Raw genomic sequence first — 6,626 nt, 5'->3', positions numbered from 1 at the left:
TTTTTTTTTTTTATTCTGGGCCAGCTTTAGCTCTGAGGCCTCGCTGCTGAAAACATGGATACAATGTTTCGGTCTGGCTGGGTTTCAGTCCGGCTGTTTTCTGGGGTTTTGTTTACCTTCTTATTTGCAACATAGTATATAGTTGCTTAGACTTGCAGATGAGAGGCCGGCAAGTGAGGCGGGGAACGTTGGAGTCCTCAGCAAGCAAGCCTCCCTGCTCGCTTCAGTGCCTGGCTGCTGGCCGCCATCTTGGCTGACAGTTAATTTGCATATACTCACTGATTAGCCAATGAAAAGGGTAGCGGTCGTACGCTAATTACCATGTTTCTCTTTTATTAGTGTAGATATAGGTATTAGAATCCTAGACTGGACTGTGGTCCTAGAATGGCAGAGGCTATTATAATCCTAACACCCAGCACAGGGTCTGATATGATACAGACACTCATTAGGTAATCCTATATAATAAAAGGCTAATATGCAAATTGACCAAACTGCGGAAAGACTGGTTGCTATGATGTGCACTGACCACCAGGGGGAAGACGCTCAATGCAGGAGCTGCCCCCTGGTGGTCAATGCACTCCCATAGGGGGGGTGCTGCTCAGCCAGAAGCCCTGAGCCAGGCTCACAGCTGGTGAGCTCAGTGGTGGTGGTGGGAGCCTCTCCTGCTTCTACGGCAGCACTAAGGATGTCTGACTGCTGGCTTAGGCCTGCTCCCTGAGGGTAGTGGGCCTAAGCCATCAGTCGGACATCCCTCGAGAGCTTCTGGATTGTGAGAGGGTGCAGGCTGGGCTGAGGGACCCCCCTTCCCCCGAGGGCATGAATTTCGTGCACGGGGCCTCTAGTTGTCAAATAAGTGAACAAATGATGTGAAAAACAGGACGAGTGAAAGTGAGTCAAGACTGCAAGCTTAGGGAACAAGGAGGTAATGGAAAAAATGGGAAGGGGTTAGGGTGTCTGTGGGAGAAAATGATGGAATACCCACATGCTAATTTCAGACAACAGGTGGGGACTTTAAGGCCTTGGAGGGGTACCCCACCCTCCATGCCTCCTGTCTGGCACTGACTATGAAGTGGAAAATGGCCCGGTCCTGTTTACATTACCTAGGTACTCCCAAGGACTTAGATATATGTTTTCCCCAAAGGCAGCATATAATTTTGCGAATTGCAATCATTTTTTCCATTTCCTTTTGAAGGCTATAAAATAATTTTAGATGCAATAGTAATTCTAGGTCCTTGTTTACCCTTGACCTTTGAAGTTTGATTCAAAACATCACACACCTCCCAGCCCAGATGTTGGCAAGTTAATGATATATTACTGTAGGAAAGAGCTCTGTCTCATTTGCACAAGGAGCTGGAAATTTTTGGTAATGTTATCTTACCTCGATTTTTGGGGGAGAGGGGATACAACCAACATATAGTTTTGTTAGTATAAAGGCACAAGATTAAGAATTAGGAGAAATAATGAAGTTTCTTAGTGTGAATGAACTAAGTATTGTCACCCAATGGGTATAAGAACTCTTTAAAACCCATAGTGACTCTTTTAGCCCAAGAATAAAAAGGATAATTTCCAGCTAAGTGAGTCCAAAGGCTTTTTTTAGAGCCTGAGCTCTTTACCCATTTCCTACATCCAGTCCCCATCCTTGGTTTCTAAATGATAGGATTCTCACAGAACTAATTACTAAACCCGCCCCACTAACCACTCTTAAAAACTCTTTAGTCTTTTAACTGGCAAACTTGACTTTAGAAGAATAATGTCTTTATAAGGTAAGGAGTCAATGAATCCAGCTAATGCCTTCTCACAGTCTTATAGAGTCATAGTGATTTGTGTATATTTCTTAAGGTTCCCTACTGGGTAGTAAGCATCTTGAGGATATGGGGCTGATAGCCTTCTCAGCACTTGAAACGATGTTTGTACATGGATTAAGTGCTTCATAATTACCTGTGAAATGGTTAAATTAATCTGTGGCAACTTTCTGGCTCTGGTCAGCTGGTTAGTGTGCAGTGCTGGGCATGTACAGCTCTGTGAATGCTGGAGAATTAAATGTAATGACATTTCCTCCTAACACCTTCCTAGTATTTATTTTTCTGGGGAAGAGCAGCTAATCATGGCCTGGAGAGTCTCGGGCACTAAGGCCTGGCAGGCTGGGCCTGGAGGCATTATTAGCTTCTCTGAGTAAGTGGAGAATCTCCTGTTCAAAGAGGCTGAGGCTGCTCCGAGATTCCATGTTGGTGGCAGAGTGGAGGCCAGAAACCTTTCTGACTTGGAAGCAACTACCAACAGCCACCTTTTTCATGAGCAGACATTTCCTTGCATGAAACTTGGCCTTTATCTTTTCTGAATTAAATTAAATTTTATTATTTTAAAAAATGTATCATTGAAATACTACAGATTTCGTGCCCCCTCCTCCCTTTTTCTGTCTTCTTTCCTTTCACTGGCTTTCTATGGGACCTCTGCTTATAAACCCTCTGCTCTCTTTAAATAATAGTTTTCCAGGAAGGTTTCTTCATCCTGGAGACCCAAAAACCCACACTGTACTCTATTTAGATTTCTGCCATCGCCCCTACCTCCTCTCCTGCCACACACTGCTCAACCTCAGACTGCAAATCCCAGCTGGAGGGAGGAGCTGTTTCATCTGGGTGTTTGAAGATAGCATCCTTTCTTGCCATAATAGTTTAATGCTTCCTCTTTCTCACTGTGATCTTTTATGTATGACTTTCTCAGATTCACAGATAGCTTTTCTGCTGATTCTAATGCATATTTATTTGGCGTGTGTGTGTGTGTGTGTGTGTGTTCTCAGTGATGAAGTTCTTTTGACTGAGAACCGTTATGAGAAAGGCCTCCCCAAACCCTGATTGGGCATTGATGGTTAAATAAGCTCCCAATATCATACTTCGGCTCTTCTATATACTAGTAGCAACACAACGACAAGCCACATTGATGTAACCGCTGCCCGAAGCTGAAGATCTGTCCATGTGATATTTTCTTGCACTCTCCTATTCTCCAGAGTGCCTGGAGCAGCTGCCAGCACCTGCAGTCACTGGCAAGGTGTGCTTGGCAGCTCTACCAGCCAGACGCCAAGTTTTATCCCGTTCCAATAATAGCGTCTGGGTGGCAAGCTGGCTTCCTGCTGACATATAAATCTGCCACTGCTCTTAGTGTGTTCCTGGAAGCCTGGATTAGGGCTGGCTGCTAACCACCCACCTCCAGGGAAGGCAGTGGACAACCCTGGCACTTCCCAAGGGTGTAGTAACTGTGGTAGAATTCTCTTTCAGGACTGGAGAGATTTTCTGAAAGCTGAATGCCTACATCTTTTGGTGATTTCTGTGTCTACTCAGACCACCTTGATTCTTTTCTAGGCACCATTTCATCATTTCAGGCACAGTATCCTACAAATGCACCCATATTTCTGCCTTGTGATGGGAACAGTTGGAGCCAAAGATTCAACTGGCTTTGGGAGGGCAAATGGTTCTACCTCATTTTTGGTACAGAATGTGCTGAAGTGTGTAAACCAGCTCGTATGAAGGCCAAATCAGCATGAACAGTCTAAATTTTTCACTTCAATTACAGTGATTTGCATGCTTAATAGGTACACAAAAGTATTCCTATCTAGTTCCTTTGCAAGTAGGCACTTGTCCAGGCAAGAAGGTCCTCTTCAAGTAGATGGTAAATGAGGCTGCTCATAAATTCTACTATGGTTATGTGGGGAGATTGCGCAGATGATAATATGAAGTCTAACCCTTTAGTACAGAAGTGTAAGGCTTTGGAATAAAGTGGAATCTTGTTTCTATACTTACTAGAAATAATATAGATAATAATGGGATAATATAAAATAATACAGATAATCATAATCTTTGAGAGCACTACCTTTGAAGATCAAATGTAAAACTGCATGGGATGCAATTAACACAGCACCTGACATGAAGTTAATACTATTCAATGATTTAAGGATAGTTCTTCGGGCCCTTTTGCAAGTCATCAGCATGGATGTGTGTCTAAACTCTTCAGTGTTAACGGCAGTTAGCATGGAAGGCAGATGTGCCTTAAGTAAGTTGCTTTGAGGCCCACCTTCCTTGCTTGAGTGGCTGCACAGGCCTATCTTACTGTTGTGTAACCGACATTTTTCAGCTTTAACCTCGATGACAGGTTTGTGTAACATGCCACAAGCCTCCCTGTAATTGTGGTTAGAGGAAGAAAATATATGGGATAATGATATGACTTTCCCCCATCCTTTGCTCAACACTGTGGTACAGAAGGAAGAGGCCCCTTCAGAAAGCACTTTCAGGATGGTGAGAGCACATGTGTTAGTTTGTCATAGAACACAACGTTCTTGCATTCTGCTCCTGGTGGACTTGGTTAGGCCTTTCAGGCTGAGGTTCTCTATAGGAGATGGTAAGAATTCAGTGCTATGTAAGCCAGTGCAATTCACAGCCACTGAAGATTTTGCAGAAATGTTAATGTTTGTGAAGTCCTCTAAAGTTCATATTTTCCGTGCATCTGGAAATTCCAGTTACCAAAATTGATTTGTCGCTCTTTGACTGTAATTTCCATTCCTTTAGTGTTAGCTAGTCTGGGGCTGCATTTAATTTTGGGCTTATACCTGCCTTCCAAATTTCTCCTTCACCAGTCTTCGTTTGCCTAACAAATTGAGGAGCTTCCTGGATTTTTGTTGAAATCTAAGAAGAGAGTTTGGTTGTCTGTGAATTCTCTATCATAGTCTGGTGGTGAGCTGGCCATCATTTCCTTGCCTTTCACCCACTTACTTCATCAGTGATGCTTTTAAGAGCAAAAAACCCACATGAGCGCTTCTCAAACTTCAGTTCACAAACAAATTACTTGGAGTCTTTATTAAATTGCTGATTCTGATCCAGTAGGTCTGGAGTTGGCCTGAGATTCTGCATTTCTAACAAGTTTCCAGGTGATTTCCAAGTTTAACTTCATCCCAAGTTATATACAAAGTTATTTTTTTAATTTTTATTTATTGATATTAGAGAGGAAAGAAAGGAGGGAGGGAGGGAGGGAAATCGATTTGTTGTTCCACTTATTTATGCATTTAATGGTTGATTCTTGTATGTGACCTGACCCCAGTGATTGAACCCGCAACCTTAGTGTATTTGGATGATGCTCTAACCTACTGAGCTACCCAGCCGGAGTATACACAAAGTTCTATAGGGATTCAGTTCTCCAAACATTTACTGAGCCTTTCAGCAAATCTAGCCATTTTTTCTCTCTGAATCCTCAGGTGGAAGTTTCTGATCATTTTGTCTTTCAGCAGTACTAAACACCGTAGATTTATGCAGCCTTAACTTAGCTCCATTTCCCTCAGTTAGTTTATCTTATGTTGATATTTATCATCCACTTAGAATTTCAATCCTTGTATAGGTAGTGGTTGCTGTAACAAGCAGTACATACGTGAATAGAAATGTATAGTCAGCTGCTGCGACTCTCTTGGGACTGTTGGCTTTTGTTATACTTATTCCCCACTCACAGATTCTTTAAATCAATGACTAACCCGAGCTTGGGTAACTGAGCTCTTTACTACTCCCCCAGGTTTCTGTGCCCTAGATTAATGGAAACCATAGATTTATCCCAAAGACTCAAGGAAAGAGGATGAGTGGCCACAAATTCATACCTTGGAGGATCTTAAAAAATATATCTAGATGATATTCAGAATCCTACTACCACCACCTCCACTGTTCTCCCTCCCCAGGATTACTGCTGGTGGCTTCCTTGCTTTTGCCCTGTGCTCTCTACATTTTAATTTCCATCCAATGGACAGAGAGATCCTTTTAAAAAAGTAAGTCAGGTCATGTCACTCTTCTGCTCCACTCGTTCTCCATCTGACTCAGAGTACATGTCCGAGCTACAGAATCTTCTCTCTCACATCTCTGAGCTCTTCTCCTACTCCGACAGTTTATTCCCTGTACTCACGTCACTCTAACAACCATGGGCTTCTTGCTGGTCCTGGATCATGTCCTCAGGAGTGGTCCAGCCCCCGACCTTTGTATTTGCCATTTCCTCCGCCTCGAAGGCTCTTTCCACACGCTTGCTTCAGGTCTTTGCTTCAAAGGTCATCCTTACAAAAAGGTCTTTCTTGGACACCTTTCTTTTTTTTATATTTGTCATGTTTATTCTCAGTGGATTGCGCATCTCGGGGAACCTCCCAGAGCCTGGGACAAAGGGCTAGCTAGCATCACCATTTTTTTCTTTTCTTTTTTTCTTTATTGACTAAGGCATTACATGTGTGTCCTTATCCCCCCATTTCTTGACTCAGTCAGGGCTTTCTCCTTCCTGAACTTCATGACCTGTTTGTTAAGTCATCATCAACGTCCTCTGGGACAAAAATGTCATGCTCCTCGAGGAGAGCGGCAATGTTCTTGCTGATGAGCGTCCCGATGTAGAGGAAGGGGACCACAGTGCAGAGCACGCGGAGAAGGCCGAAGGGCGTTCTCACCGGTTTCGGCAAAATGGCGCCGCTGCGAGTAGTGATGACGGACCTCGACGGTGCCAGGCTCCGACCCGCGCTGTCCCGTCCGGCGGCGATATCTCCATCTTTCTTCAAGCTCAGTCCCCTCCGAAGAGCCCCATGATGGACAGATGCCAACACCAGCCGGCGAGCCGCTGCGGAC

General features: G+C 43.8%; 1 pseudogene; it reads right to left on the bottom strand.

Annotated features, from left to right (window-relative positions):
* Positions 1 to 6,273: 6,273 nt before the first annotated feature.
* LOC102241222 overlaps positions 6,274 to 6,626 on the bottom strand; it is a 109,177-nt pseudogene continuing 108,824 nt past the window's right edge.

The sequence above is a fragment of the Myotis brandtii genome, unplaced genomic scaffold (genome assembly GCF_000412655.1).
Source record: "Myotis brandtii unplaced genomic scaffold, ASM41265v1 scaffold2148, whole genome shotgun sequence".
Lineage (NCBI taxonomy): Eukaryota > Metazoa > Chordata > Mammalia > Chiroptera > Vespertilionidae > Myotis > Myotis brandtii.
This window is presented reverse-complemented; position numbering and strand designations above follow the sequence as displayed.